Below are 16,127 nucleotides of genomic sequence, written 5' to 3' on the forward strand. Positions count from 1 at the left end.
GACTTAGGGTAGCTGTATAATTGCTCACACTTGGTAATCCATATTTGGAGTGATCTATGTGATTTATTGAATTGTACCTAGGATGTACATATTAATTCACACTTGTGCTGAGAATATTAATTTGTCTACTACAAGACTTCAGAAAGGGACTATTGCTGTGATGATGAAAATTTCAACTTTTGCCGGTTCTGAACCCAAGGAAAATTTTGATCATCACGTAAGAAGCACACCCGTGGCTCCAGGCCTTTGAAAGAAAATTTTAAAAAGCATACGTGTATTTTTTTTTCCTGCCTTAAGTTCAGCCTACAAACCCCTGAATTTTTCCAACTTCTCTTTGCTGTGTTTTATGGGACCTAAAGTGGAACTTAAACAGCGTTGACTCACTTTGTTTCTCAGTCTGGATTCTCTCTCATTGTCTCTCTGTGCCTCTGTCATGTATATGTATGTTTATTTTTATGTACCTCACTGTCCGCGAGGGAACTAAGAGTCACACTTGCTCAGTTGGGATAATGTTGGGAGTCCATAACTTAGTTGCTGAACTGGTAAGTGTTATTGTGCTATGCCTTGATCTCCAACACTCAAGAAAAACTCCGGTGCTCTAAACAACTTCGCTGGCAAGCAACACAGAAAATGGCAGAAGCACCGGCTACTTTACTCCATCGCTTATGATCTGGGTTTGTTTATTCATGCCTTGGCCAGGAGTCGGACCTAGGGTTGGAGCGGAGCAGTTTTTCGGCGCTCGACTGCATCTCCTTGAACGATTGGCTGGGCGCTCATCCTATGATGTCTGGGCCGTTCGTGCATTCGGTGATCTTTTGCGCCGTCTTCTTGCTTGATGTCTCCTGAGCGGCGGCGGCGCCGGGTCGAAGGCTGACTTATCCGCGAGGCCCCGCGCTCAGGCTGCTTTCTTCCGCTGGTCGGTAGAGCGGACCCCTTGCTTCCTTCCTGCCTCTTCTTCTTGTCGGTGGTTGGGTCCCGTCGCTGGGCTGCAGACGGAGCCTCCGCCCGCCTTGCAGGTAGGCCCGGGAGGAGCCTGGGAGGCCCGGCCCGGCATCCTTCCGCTGGCGGGTTGGAAAGACCTTGGCGCCGGCGGGTGGGCGGGCGGCTTGGCCGCGGAGACACGGCCGGAGGAGGAGCTACCCGGCGGCGTTCGGGGGCGCGGTCGGAGAGGCGGCAGGGCACTGAGGGAGAGGCCGGAAGGTGGGAGAGATGCTGGGGCTGCTTTACGCGGTTAGGTAGGGAGGGGATGTTGGGTCTAGGGCGGGTGTTGGCACCCTCAGTGTGGGGGGAAATCGCCTTCCAGGAGCGGATAGAGCTTTGCGCGCTTGCCCCTCCTCGGTCTCCCCTTCCTCCTCCCCACCCCCAAGGCCCCGGGTGTCATGACTCAATTGCGCTGGGGACCGCCTCGGAGTCCGACCTTTGAAGGGACCCTCGAGTAGGTGGAAACAAGTGGAACACGGCCCCCTGGCTGCTCTGAGCGAAGTGTCATGTTCTTGCGTTTTGGGGATAGGGAAACTGAGGCAGCGTTCTGGGACTTGACTTTTCCCCACGTCCCAAATAGGTCTTTAAACGTACCATGAGTCGTTTTTTGGTCATTTGCAGGTTCGGGTTTTTTTTTCCCCCTCCCTCTCTATTTACCAGTCACTTTATGTACACAGCGATATGTCGTTTGTGATCTCTCCTACCTGGGAATACAGATTCTGTCACTGGTGACTTCAGAAGTAAAGGGACCATGCTGGTTTTGTTTGTCAAAGTCTGTATCATTTTAGTGAGAAAAGCAATGGCAATTCTGTTTCTTGGATAGAAAATTTTGTTTGCTGACCAGTTTGCTTTCTGGTTGATACTTATTTTTCTCCCCCCCCCCCCCCAGCTTGTTCTCAATGGAAATCTTCCAACTATGTTGTTAAGTGGTTAATGTCCAAGCATGGAGGATTGGTGAAGATTTTCAAATCAGATATTTGTCCTGAAGAGTTTGCTTTCTAGGAAGAATCCAAAGGAAACCCAAGGAGTCGTTTTCAGAACAATTTTATCATATTCGATTAGTGGTTTAGTTGTGCGTATACTAAACAGCCATTGTGTAGGATTCATTCAAATATTGAGATATTTAAATTTAAAGGTAAAATTCTGGCATCTCCATTATGTTTTCCTTTTCTCTCTCAACTTAGAAACTTTGGGGACTAAGCGTTCTTACTCATTTTATTTTCATTGGATTCAGTGTCACGATCCTAATTTGTGTAGCTTCTTTGTCGAAAAAAAATATTCAGGCTAGAGGTGGTTTTAGGTTGAATAAGTATTTCCATAGTATGTAAAATCAGTAGGACATTGGTTTTAAAGAGAGAACAGAATGGGGCGCCTGGGTGGCGCAGTCGGTTGAGCGTCCGACTTCAGCCAGGTCACCATCTCGCGGTCCGTGAGTTCGAGCCCCGCGTCAGGCTCTGGGCTGAGTTCGAGCCCCGCGTCAGGCTCTGGGCTGATGGCTCGGAGCCTGGAGCCTGTTTCCGATTCTGTGTCTCCCTCTCTCTCTGCCCCTCCCCCGTTCATGCTCTGTCTCTCTCTGTCCCAAAAATAAATAAAAAACGTTGAAAAAAAAAAATTAAAAAAAAAATAAATAAAGAGAGAACAGATTAAATTTCTAGTCCTTGGGTGGAAACTATACAAGTATGTGTTTTGTTTTGTTTTTAACAATTTTAGAATTCTAATATGAGTTGTGGAAAGGTTATTGTTCCTCTAATGTTTTTGATTTTGAGGTCAGCAATATCTAAGCGTGGGGTCCTTGGTCATCAGTGATTTCCTAGTTATCAGGACCTCAGAACTTCCAGAAAGGGATTAAAGAAGAGCCACCAGACTGGTGAACCTAGATTGGGAAGTTAGGCTAAGAATGTGTGCTCTCTGAAAAAGTTTTTATGGTAGAAGAGAACGTATATCAGAGGAGAGCATTTAGTGAAGGAAGCGACGTTATCTCCTGGGAATTGATTCTGCATAGAATTTGTAGTTAATGTAGTATCTCAGTGACTCCTAACGAATGCTAAATAAATAAAGATGGAGTTTGCTAGGAGTGTCACAAAAAATGTTAGCAACATTTTGTTACGTTTCTATAGGAAATAATTAGCAGAGGTTTAAGTTGAATTGAGGAAGACAAGAAATTTGGTTGTGGTGCTGGTGGTGAGGTTATAGGGATAGAGCTTATTGGCTTCTACCCTGCTTTGTGATAGAAATTCACTCCACAATTTACCTTTCTTGGTTAAATCTTGCGCTGTTCTGTCAGTGTCAGATCAGGCTCTCTTCTGGCATTTCCTTTCAGAAATTTATGGGTTCAGGATGTGACTTAATTGTTCTATCTTCTCTTTTCGTGAGAAAGTTCTTGAGGATTATTAAAGATGTGAACTTCTTTGAATATCTTCTATAGCTTGTCCTGGAAGGAGTTATATTCTACCTTGGAAAAGATTAATTATATGTATCACTTGAAAACTACTGGTTATTTTTATTAACTGTAATAATTTGGTTTTATATTGTATAATTTTCAAATTATTTTCAATACATGTTAGGAAGCTTATGAAACTTTTATTCTTTTTCTTTTTCTTCTCTTTTTCTTTTTTTTTTGTAAGTAAGCTCCACATCGAGTGTGGGGCTTGAACTCACAGTCCTGAGATCAAGAATCGCGTGCTCTTCCGGCTAAGCAAGCCAGGTGTGCCAAAACTTTTGTTCTTTTGATCATGCTTCTTTCTGCTTCTTATTAATACTGAGTCCATACATTTATGATCTTCAAGGATCTTCATGAATGTTGACAACGTATCTCACTATTCCCATTTATCCTGCTCTGAAAGCAGTTTGAGAAAAAGTTTTGTTGTTAGTACACTGAAGTCTCTTTTTTTTTTTTTTTCAACGTTTTTTATTTATTTTTGGGACAGAGGGAGACAGAGCATGAACGGGGGAGGGGCAGAGAGAGAGGGAGACACAGAATCGGAAACAGGCTCCAGGCTCCGAGCCATCAGCCCAGAGCCTGACGCGGGGCTCGAACTCACAGACCGCGAGATCGTGACCTGGCCGAAGTCGGACGCTTAACCGACTGCGCCACCCAGGCGCCCCTGAAGTCTCTTTTTTTAAAGATACGTCTCAGCCTTGATAGAGTTATTTTGGAATGGGATGCAGATCTTTTTGCCCAGTGGTTTGGTTTACCAAAAAAAACCCCAAACCAACAAACAGAACAAAATAAACAACCCCCCCCCCCGGCCCCCAAAACTCCTTAAGTTCCTTTAATCATAGTCATTCTTGTTTCCTTCTCCAATTGTTCCTCATAAACCCAGAGAGAACTTTCTGTTTCTTGTCATAATTTCTGTTTGTACAGAAGTACTATGGTACAACTTGTCCTGTGGCTTGGGGGTGATTTATACTTTATATTTTCAAGCCCCTTCTCCCCCCACCCCAAAGTTAATTAGATCTATCTTTCCCCCTTTTTGCAAAGCTAAAATTAGTTACTGATAGATAAAAATTTTGTGATCAGTTATTGTCAGAATGTATTTATGTGCCCAGTAGTATGTGGCAGTCTGCCAAAATGACGTAGTGTGAAGAAAACAGATTAAGGAATCGGGAGACCTGGATTTAAGTCCTAGGCTTATACACTTCATAGCTGAGAAATCCTTTACAAATTATTTAAGGAGACTGTAGGGAAGGTTGCTCCCCTTTACTGGGCATTTACTATGTCATGTTCTTCACAGGCATCATCTCATTTAATACAACAGTCCTTTAAGGTAGATATTATTTTCCCAGTGGATACTGAACTCAGAGTACGTAATTTGACCAAGATCACACAGCAAGTATGTAGCAGAGTTGGGATTTAAAACCAAGGCTTTGAATACTTTTATGAACCTGTGTTTAGAGAATGGGAAAGATAATACTTTTATCATAATATTTCTATTGAGAAAAAAGTATGTGAAACTGCTTTAAAAAGATAAAGTGCTCTTTAGATATTAACTGCTATGCTATCTTACAGCAATGGTGAGCAGTCATCTAAGTTCTTGGACAACTTGTTTCTTTCAAGGCAACATTATGCCTGACAGTCATGGGGGATAGAGGTGACAAACATTAAACCAGCATTGGAGGAGCTTAACTAATATGTGTGTGGAAAGGAGTGAATGCCTGGAAGTGCCAGTGAAAGAGAAGTTTTAAGTGCTGTATGTGTAGATGGGGTGAGGCTGAGAATATTTACCCTCCCTCTTCCAGTTAGTCCTGCCTGTGTGTCTATAGATTAATGTAGTATCTTTTCCATTTTGTTCTGTCTTTTCTTAGGGTTGATAATCTCCACTTCTCCACTTAAACTTTTTCCTTTCTTTGTTGAGTATTGTTCTTGTGCTGTGTTGTTTCCTAAGGTACAATGTATTCCTATCAGACCTTTTGGAACTATTTCTTTTCTTTTTTTCTTTCTTTTTTTTTTTTTAATTTATTTTGAGAGTGATAGAGAGCAAACAGGGGAGGGACAGGAAGAGAGGGAAACAGAATCCTAAGCAGGCTTCAGGGCTTCAGCACAGAGCCCGATGCAGGGCTTAAACTCACGAACCATGATATCATGACCTGAGCTGAGATCAAGAGTTGGATGCTTAACCAACTGAGCCACCCGGGTGCCCCTCTTCTTCTTCTTCTTCTTTTTTTTTTTTTTTTTTTTTTTTTAAGTCCACCCGGGTGCCCCTCCTCCTCCTCTTCTTCTTCTTCTTCTTCTTCTTCTTTTTTTTTTTTAAGTTTGTTTGTTTATTTACCTTGAGAGAGAGGGAGAGAGCATGGGGGAGAGGCAGAGAGAGAGGGAGGGAGAGAAAACCCCAAGCAGGCTCCACACCATCAGTGCAGAGCACAAAGGAGGTTTGATCTTACAAACCATGAGATCATGACCAGAGCCCAAATCAAGAGTCAGATGCTCAACCAACTGAGCCACCCAGGTACTCCAAGTTTGTTTATTTATTTTGAGAGACAGAGAGCAGCCGTGTGAGTGGGGGAGGGGCAGAGAGAGAGAGAGAGAGAGAGAGAGAGGGAGAAGAGAGAATCCCAAGCAGGCTCCATGCTGTCCGCACAGAACCCCATGTGGGGCTTGATCTCACGAACCATGAGATCATGACCTGAGCTGAAATCAAGATTCTGATGCTTAACCAATGGAGCCATCCAGTCTCCCCTATTCTTTTCCTTTTTTTTTTTTTTTAAAGTATATTTATTTTGAGAGAGACAGTGTGTGCGGGCAAGAACTGTTGAGTGCATGCATGCATGTGTGAGAGCAGGGGAGGGGCAGAGAGAGAGGGAGAGAGAGAATTCCAGTTTCTGCCCTGTCAGCACAGAGCCCCACATGGGGCTCTATCTCATGAACTGTGAGATCATGCCCTAAACCGAAATCAAGAGTTGATGCTTAACTGCCTGAGCCACCCAGGTGCCCTGGAACTATTTCTTGATTGTGACTCTGTGTTTCAACCCTTTCCTTTTCAGACTTTTGTTCATCTAGCAAATATTTATTGAATGCTCATTAGATGCTGGGATACAAAAGTAGACATGAATATTCTTACTCTTATGGAGTTTATTCCAGTGGGGAGCAGAGTTGACCAGGAATCTGATGGATATTGAAATTTAGGCTGTGCTCTGAAAGAAATAAGGGCTGACAGCAAGATGAAGAAGTGAGGAGGGCACTGGGTGTTCTTGGGGAGATTGGAGTCTTCAGTCATGGCATCTTTAATCCCGTTAAAAAGTTGCAATCACAACATATCCTGATTCAGTAAATTAAGGTTCTCTTTCTGCCATCACAGTGGAAGTCTTCATTTAAAATTGCTACATGTGGGGTGCCTGAGTGGCTCAGTCTATTAAGTGTTTGATTTCAGCTCAGGTCACGATCTCACACTTTGTGAGTTCGAGCCCTTCACCGGGCTGCACTGACAGTGCAGAGCCTGCTTGGGATTCTCTCTCTCTCCCTCTCTTTTTGCCCTTCCTCCACATGCATGCTCTCATGCCTCTCTCTCTCTCTCTCTCTCTCTCTCTCTCTCTCTCTCAAAATAAACAAATTAAAAAAAAAGATAAAATTGCTGTATGTAATATTTGTTACTTAGTGTATGGTGACACTGGATTTGGGATAATAAAGGATCAGTATGACTTAGAAATGTCCAGCATGCTTGGCTAATGAGTTTAATTTCTACTTCTAATGTGACCTGAATTTAATTAGTTTTCATTTGTTAATTTTTTCTAAAATAATTATTCTTTGGAATTTGAGTTCAGTGAATTTAAACACTGGATACATGACTTCAGATTTATTTGTAGCAGAGACTAAGCTGAAGTACTTAGCCTTATATAAGGGGAAAGATTTAGAAGGATTGTAGTGAAATTGAGAGAGGGAAAATGTAGGCTGCTGCTGCTGAGTATGTGTATATGATAATACGTACTTATAATCTTGTTTAGTACCTTTCTTTCAAGATATTAAAGGTGTTTTGTAGCATTTTTTTACTACTGCTTATTGGAATCATATGTCTGTCTGTCGAATTAACTGAGGCAAATTTCACATTTCATTATTTCATCATTTGTTTATTTCTGCTTCCCAGGATAGAACGTGTAGTTTCCCATGAGTTAACATTGTTTTGTTTTAGGTGTATATGCTTATGATATAATGAAACATTTGAAATTTTGCTGGGTTGCAGAGGATTAATATGCCTGTTTGATTTGGGGGAGAGATTTGGAGTATTTCAGCCTAGCTGACCAGTGAAAACAGGATAGAAAAATATGTCTTCCCAGACTCTTGAATAACAGCCTAGTGGCACTGATTCTTGGAGCCAGGCAGTCTGAGTCCAAATCTCAGGACCACTATTTACTAACTCTGCAACTTACGTAAATACTTAATGTCTCTGTGCCTTTCTTCATGTGTAGAATACCATACAATTGTGAGAAATGAATGAGAGAATATATGTAAAGCATTTAGAACAGCAGATAGTGCTATATATGCCACCTGTTATTGTTTTCAATATTATTATTATACCACCTTGAAGATTATATGTTCCCCAAAAGGACAACAAACAGCAGTGATGCTTAGATTGAAGTTCAGTGTCTTCTGAGAAAACTTAAACAGGAAACAGGAAGTTCAAGCAGTGTATTTGTTTCTCCTTTCCCTCAGGGTGCTTCAAGTTAAAGTGAGAGGGTATGTCTTTACTGGGAGAGAGAAACCTAGAAAGCAACAGTGTCTGAAAGAATTCCAAGTAGAAGAGACATGACGGAATTTTGAGGATTCTGTAATATGTATGGTAAAACAGGCCAGAGCTATTTTAGGAACAGAAAAACATTTCTTTGCCAAACAGGTAGAAAATTTTAGCATCTGAATTTTACCATGTATTTGAACTATGATTAGTACTTGAACGATTTGGAAGAAGTTGTCTAAAGGCATGGAAGAGAATGATATTTAGGGAAAAGTCAAAGTTACCAAATCAACTTGGGTAAACTTTTGGAAGAGTGAACTTGTATTTCATATAGTGGTATAGGAATGCAGTAGAGTTAGTTTTTTATTCCTCTTGTCCCTTTATGCCATCATAAATTGTGGGTGCTTCAGTCTTTACCTTAACTATCCGTTTTTGTTTTCCTCTCTGAAGTCTGTGTCAAATTCCTGTGCTGTCATTTAAAAAACCTATTTAATGAAGATAGTGGAGTCTTGTTTTTTTAATTAATTAATCCATCCATTCATTCAGTAAATGTTGTCTACCACTGTGGTAGGTGTTACGAATACCATAATAAGAGCTGATCAGAACCGTGCTTATTGAAGTGCTTTGTGCCAGGTACTGTACCAAGTGCTTTGTGTCATTAATTCTTTTCATTCTTACAGTTTTGTGGTGTAGGTACTTTTATTTTCCTCATTTCGTAGATGTGGAAATTGTGGCACAGAGAGAGGTTAAGCAGTTTGCCCAAGGTCTTAGAGCCTAGTTACTGGCAGCACCAGGATTTGAATCCAAGCAGTCTGGCTCCATAGTCTCCTGCTCTTAAGCCCTAAATTATACTGATTCTAAACTACTTTAAATAATTCTAAACTCTCTAAACTACTACCACTGTACTAAGACTAGAGTGCCAAAAAATAGACTCTGTCCATGCTCTTCTAGAGATTGTTGTCCATAGGGGAGAGAGATGGTAAACAAAAAATACGCTAATAAATGTGTAATTGCAAAGTGTATCAAGTCCTATGATGGAGAAGTAAAAAAGAGATTATAGTAGGGGACCCTGAATTATATTGGAGCCTTGGGAAAAGTTTCCTGAAGATGTGATATTTAAGCAGAGATTAGAAGGCTGAAAGGGAAAGGCAAAGGGAATAGCATGTATGAAAGCCTCGAGGTAGGAAGGAACGTGGCACAGTTTGAGAAGCTGGAAGAAGATTGGTGTGGTTGGAGTACAGTGAGCAGTGGGGGAGGAAGGAGAGGGGCACAGGATGAGGATAGAGACGTAGGCAGGGTTGTGTTAAGGATTTTGGACTTTTTTCCTAAATATAACTGGAAGCATTGGAAGGTTTTAAGTATGAGTGTTGTGACCCTAATATATGATTTTAAAAGGTTGCTCCAGCTACATTGTGGAAAATTTTGGAAATTTGTGGGAAAAATTTTGGAATTTGGAAAATTTGAAAGAGAAGTGGGGGAAGTATGATAGTTAAAGATGTCTTTTTGTGGTCCAGGCAAAAGATGACCATATCATGGCTTGGACTAGGCTGTAGGCAATGGAGATGGGAGGAAGTAGAAAAATTGAATAGATACATTTTTTTTTTCCCAATAGATATTTTAGAATTAGGACAGGCAAGACTTAATGATGGATTGAATATGTGGGAGGAGGGAAAAGTCAAGTATGATTCTCAGATTTCTGGCATGAGCATCTGGATAGATGAAGTTGCCATTTCTGAGATGGAAACATTTGAGGAGGAGCAGATTTTGACTAGAGTTGGGGAGCAGGAGGAAGACCTCAACTTAAGCCCTGCTGAGTGTGAGCTTTCTGTTAAAAACATGTGGAGATATCCAGCAAGGAGCCTTTGAGTGCTGCTGGCAGGGGTGCTGGCAGTAAATCTGATGCTCTTAGTAGAGAGGTGGTATTTACAGTCAAGGAAAATGGTAAGATTACCTAGAGAGAATGTGTGTATAGACTAGCAGGAGAGTGTTCCCAGTCAAGATCCAAAGAATTTGAGGAAACCTCAGAAATCCACTGAAGTGGATTTAAAAAGTGGGACGGGAGGAAGTGGAGATGGTCTGTATATTTTGGTAATTATTAGCCTGTCTGTCTTCCCAGAAGAAGTAATACTTTTTTTTTTTTTTTTTAATTTTTTTTTTCAACTTTTTTTTTTTTTTTTTTTTTTTTTTATTTTTGGGACAGAGAGAGACAGAGCATGAACGGGGGAGGAGCAGAGAGAGAGGGAGACACAGAATCGGAAACAGGCTCCAGGCTCCGAGCCATCAGCCCGGAGCCTGACGCGGGGCTCGAACTCACGGACCGCGAGATCGTGACCTGGCTGAAGTCGGACGCTTAACCGACTGCGCCACCCAGGCGCCCCAGAAGAAGTAATACTTTAAGAAGAAGCAATATAATGTCCATGAAGATAGGAATGATACCTTTTTATTTTCTTCTTGGTGGCCTAGCCTTGGTGTCTTGCCAGGAGGTTGGATTAAAGGAGAAAGAGGTTTAAAAAAAGCTGGGGGGTGGGGGGGGGGGGTGGCGAAAAGAGGTCAAGGAATGAGGGTAACTGCAGAATGGAAAGAGTAGTGATTCTCATGATTTGTATATGTGGCCTTGGAATTTAAGGGTTTATGTACTTTTTAGTTTTGCTGTCATTAGCTTCTCTTTTCAATTCCCTACTTAATGTGTCTTTGTATTTTGGCTTTTAAAATTTATTCCTTACTTTTATTTTTTCTTATTGCTTTCCTGTGGTCATTGTTGCTATAGTCAATTTGCTCATGTGCTTGGTTATTTACTTTATCTTTAAAAAAATTTTTTTTAAATGTGTTTATTTATTTTTGAGACAGAGAATGAGCAGGGGAGGGGCAGAGAGAGAGAGGGAGACACAGAATCTGAAGCAGGCTCCAGGCTCTGAGCTGTCAGCACAGAGCCGGACATGGGGCTTGAACTCCCAGACTGTGAGATCATGACCTGAGCTGAAGTCGGACGCTTAACCGACTGAGCCACCCAGGCGCCCCTACTTTATCTCTTTATTCAGTCACGTATTTATTGGTTCTTACTGCCATATAGAGTACATATAAATGTGACTCTAGACTTTATTTTGGTTTCTGTTTTGTTTCCCATTTACATATTCTTTGCTTAAGAGTCTAATAGGCTATAATGAGATAATATTAAACGTTTTGGCTACCAGTCTACCTAGAATTTTATATGATGACTTTTCTGGGAAGGGCTAAGCATTTTATGGATATTGTCCCCACTAATTCTTCTAGCCTTCCTTTTTTTTTTTTTTATTCAGGTGAAATTCATACAATGCAAAATTAACCATTAATTAATTAATTAATTAAAATTTTTTTCTTAATATTTTTTTATTTTTGAGAGAGAGAGACGGAGCACAAGCAGGGAAGGGGCAGAGGGAGAGAAGGAGACACAGAATCTGAAGCAGGCTCCAGGCTCTGAGCTGTCAGCACAGAGCCCAATGTGGGACTTGAACTCACAAACCACTAGGTCGTGACCTGAGCAGAAGTCAGATGCCTAACCACTGAGCCACCCAGGCACCCCTTGTTTATTTATTTATTTTTTAAAGTTTTTATTTATTTATTTTGAAAGAGAGAGAGCATGAGCAGGGAGGGGCAGAGAGAGAGGATCCCAAGCAGGCTCCGCACTATCAGTGTAGAGCCTGATGTGGGGCTGGAACTCATGAACCGTGAGATCAAGACCTGAACCAAAATAAGAGTCTGACGCTTAGAGGTGCCTAGGTGGCTCAGTTGGTGAAGCGTCCAGCTCTTGGTTTCAGGTCAGGTCCTGATCTCGTGGTTGGTGAGTTCAAACCCCTCATCGGGTTCTGTGCTGATGGTGCGGAGCCTGCTTGGGATTCTGTTTCCCTTTATCTCTGCCCCTCACTTACTCTCTGTCTCTGTCTCTCTCAAAATAAACTTTAAAAAAAAAAAATTGGACACTTAAACTAACTGACCCCCCCGGGGGTTTTTTTTTACCTGGTTTATATTTTTATTTTTTAAAGTAGGCTCCATGCCCAATGTGGGGCTTGAATTTATGACCCTGAGATCAAGAGTCGCAAGCTATACTGACTGGGCCAGCCAGGCGTCCCTTAAAAGATTTTATTTTTAGGAGTTCCTGGGTGGCTCAGTCTGTTAAGCTTGGGACTTTGGCTCAGGTCATGATCTCACTGGTCCAGAGTTAAAGCCCCATGTCGGGCTCTGTGCTGACAGCTCAGAGCCTGGAGCCTGTTTCAGATTCTGTGTCTTCCCCTCTCTTTGCCCCTCCCCCACCCATGCTCTGTCTCTTTCTCTCAAAAATAAACATTAAAAAAAAATTTTTTTTTTTAATTTTATTTTTAAGTAATTCTGCAAACCCAATGTGGGGTTTGAATGTACAACTCTGAGATCAAGAGTCACATGGTCTGCTGACTGAGCCAGCCAGGTGCCCCAGAATTAACCATTTTAAAGTGAACAGTTCAGTGGTGTTTTAATACATTCATAATGTTTTGCAACCACCACCCTCTATTTAGTTCCAAAACATTTCGATTACTCCAAAGTAAAACAGTTTCTCTTCATTTCCCTCCTTCCACCAGCCCCTGGAAATCAGCAGTCTGCATTCTGTATCTATAGGTTGATATATTCTGAATTTCTTATACAAGAGGAATCATAACAATATGTAACCTATTGTATATGTATATATCATAATTTGTTCCTTTACCCATTGAAGAACATTTGGACTGTTCCCACCTTTTGGAAATCATAAATAACGCTGCTGGAAACATGCATGTACGTGTCCTTGTTTTCGGTTGTTTTGGGTATCTACCTAGGCGTGTAATTAATTGTAAGGCTATCTGGTAATGTATTATTGTCATGATTCTTCCTAAACCATAGGGATCAAGCCAACATCTGCAGCTTCCACAGAGTGAGTGATTTGAGAGTTGTTGGCTGGGCTTAGATTGGGATTGAGAATCTCTTGCCTTTATATTTAGTTTTTTGAGGAACTGAGTTCTCCTAACATACTGGTTTTATCATTTGCATTTTACTGATGGGGTAATTGAGGTACAGCATCTGCATGGTTTTAACTTCCTATCATCTTCAGAGCAAGTCAGTGATGGAATTGGGAATTTAAGACTCTTAATCATGTTCTTTGTCTAAGATGACCCATTTAAAGCCATGTTGCATTTACATGAAGCTGTTTAAAATGGGCTTCCTATATTTTAAAATCTCTTGAAGGGATATTGTTCAGGTGGTATTAAGCAGATGTTCTTTTCCCATAGAAGACAAGAGGGAATGTGTTTTAATTGCAGCAGAAGGGATATAGATTACAAATTAGAAAGAACTTCCTGACAACAAGATACTGGGATATTACTGAGGAAGGTTGTGAAATATGTTCTTCAAAGACTCAGTAACTGTCTTTGTAGGATGACTCAAGCATGGGCTTGTTAAGAAATGAAGGAGATGAGAAAGATGACTTCTGAGGTCCCTGGTAACCAAACCCCAGGTAGTTAATCAAAACAGTATCTCTGGCATTGTAATGAGTATATTTTCATTTTCTTTATGAAGAAATAATCAGTGGAGACTAGGTAAATTGCTCAAGGTCTCCTAGTAAAATGGAAGATTAGCATTCTGAATCTTCTTGGCTCCCATGTTCAACGCTCAGGGATGTGTTCTTTATCGTAAAGGAGTCTTTTCATGGCTATGTGATGTATTATTGTTGTGATTCTTCCTAAACCATAAGGATCAAAGCCAACATCTGCAGCTTCCATAGTGTGTGTGATTTGAGAGTTGCTGGCTGGGTTTAGATTAGGACTGAGAATCTTTTCCTGTAAAAATTGTTTTGGTCTCCTGTTACACATGTAGAAATGGGAACACATTATCAATAATAGACTAAGGTAATAGATTCTTAATGACTGTTTAGAAGGGCCAGATTAAAATTGCTTAAGGAAGGTGCACATGACAGATGTATTTTTGTTTTGTAGTGCTTGGAAAAATAGAAGCCCAGAAGATGGGCAAATGAGCGAACATTGGTTCATGCTGTAGAACATAAATATAAAAATATTCATTAAATGTTGTATTAAATTGCCAGTTTATTTACTATTATTTTTTTTAATTTTTTTTTTAACATTTATTTATTTTTGAGACAGAGAGAGACAAAGCATGAACGGGGGAGGGTCAGAGAGAGGGAGACAAAGAATCCGAAACAGGCTCCAGGCTCCGAGCTGTCAGCACAGAGCCCAATGCGGGGCGCGAATTCACGGACCGCAAGATCATGACCTGAGCCGAAGTCGGCTGCTCAACCGACTCAGGCGCCCCTACTATTATTTTTTTAATGTTCATTTACTTTTTGAGAGACAGAGCTTGAGTGGGGGAAGGGCAGAGAGAGAGAGGGAGACACAGAATCCAAAGCAGTCTCCAGGCTTTGAGCTGTCAGCACAGAACCCGAGGTGTGGCTCGAACTCACGAGTCTTGAGATCATGACCTGAGCTGAAGTCGGATGCTTAACTGCCTGAGCCACCTAGGCGCCCCAAAATTGCCAGTTTAAATGCTCAGCTCAGGAAATGCCAAAGTTAAATTACTGAGAACATTAACACATTCACCTGACACTTTAGGGTGTACATTAAAGAATCTCGTCTATTGTTAAAAAACACCTTTTGAGGTTCATGGGTCATTGACTGGGAAGCTAAGCTGGGAGGGGGTATTATCATTGGTAGGTTGCTTTAATGGAGGATTTATTATGTCTATTTCAGTTGAGCTGTGGGAGCATTTACTTGTTCACTTCTCTGCTACTACAGATATCATCAAATATACTTATTGAGCTTTCTTGAATTGGCAACAACTGTTACCTCTGCAGGATAAAAGAGAGGGGAGCCAACTTTTGAATACTTAACATGTACTGGGAATTTTATATTTGTTCCTCCATGTAATATTCATAACAAACCAATGAAGCTCTATAAAATGGATGGTAGTATCTCTATTTTAAAGGACAGGAGGGGCGCCTGGGTGGCTCAGTCAGTTGAGCGTCCGACTTCGGCTCAGGTCATGATCTCATGGTCCGTGGGTTCGAGCCCCGCGTCGGGCTCTGTGCTGACAGCTCGGAGCCTGGAGCCTGTTTCGGATTCTGTGTCTCCCTCTCTCTCTGCCCCTCCCCTGGTCATGCTCTGTCTCTCTCTCTCTCTCTCTCTCTCTCAAAAATAAATAAACATTCAAAAAAAATTTTAAAAGAAATAAATAAAGGACAGGAAAAGTGAAACATTTTCTTGCCAAAGGTTATACAGATGGTGAATGGCAAACCTGAGATAGAGAAGTTGGAGTCTTTAAGTTAATGTTATTCTTTTTTTGTTTTATATACTATCACTTCTTTCTTTCTTTCTTTCTCCTTCCTTCCTTCCTTCCTTCCTCCCTCCCTCCCTCCCTCCTTCCCTTCCTCCCTCCCCTCCTTTCCATGCCCATTGTGGTCTTATGACCCTGAGACTAAGGGTTGCATGCTCTACTAACTGAGCCAGCCAGGTGCCCAGAGTTAAGTGTGTTCTTTGGAGGTGCCTATGGGGTGGCGTGAGAGTTAGGAAGAGTTTTGATTCTCCCACTCTGCTTAAACCAGAGCAGCTCATTTTGATCTCTTTTATATGTTAGTGTTTTCACATAAGATTTCATCTGGAAAAAGGGTTCTGCTTCTTAAAGAAAAGAAAGCAACCTGGAAGGCCACTGAGGAATCATGAAAGAAAATTAGTTAAAAAACGTGAAGATTGAAAAGTGGCTAAATTACATAACTGCCAGTCGGGAAATTATGTCAAAATTTTAAGTGACTTGATGTCCCAGCCACATATGCAGTGCAGTTATTCTGTCCTTAGGGAGTGTGGGATAGTGGGAAAAGAGCAGGCACTCTGGAGTTGGAATTAGCCCCTGGGGTGGCTGTGGAGTTTGGGAATATTTCTATAAACCTAGTATGTGCAAACACCTCTCTTTCAAGAGTGGCTGTAAGGATCAGAA

The 16,127-nt window shown here is 41.4% G+C and overlaps 1 protein-coding gene across 5 annotated transcripts in view; it reads left to right on the plus strand.

Annotated features, from left to right (window-relative positions):
- Positions 1-926: 926 nt before the first annotated feature.
- Positions 927-16,127, plus strand: part of AMBRA1 (autophagy and beclin 1 regulator 1) — a 179,340-nt gene continuing 164,139 nt past the window's right edge. For 4 of the 5 annotated variants that reach the window (XM_049617294.1, XM_049617312.1, XM_049617321.1 and 1 more), the window contains exon 1: positions 927-1,016. The gene's annotated coding sequence lies outside the window, so the exon portion shown is untranslated. The remainder of the gene's footprint in view (positions 1,017-16,127) is intronic. The other variant, XM_049617302.1, reaches the window with a different exon arrangement.

The sequence above is a fragment of the Panthera uncia genome, chromosome D1 (genome assembly GCF_023721935.1).
Source record: "Panthera uncia isolate 11264 chromosome D1, Puncia_PCG_1.0, whole genome shotgun sequence".
NCBI lineage: Eukaryota > Metazoa > Chordata > Mammalia > Carnivora > Felidae > Panthera > Panthera uncia.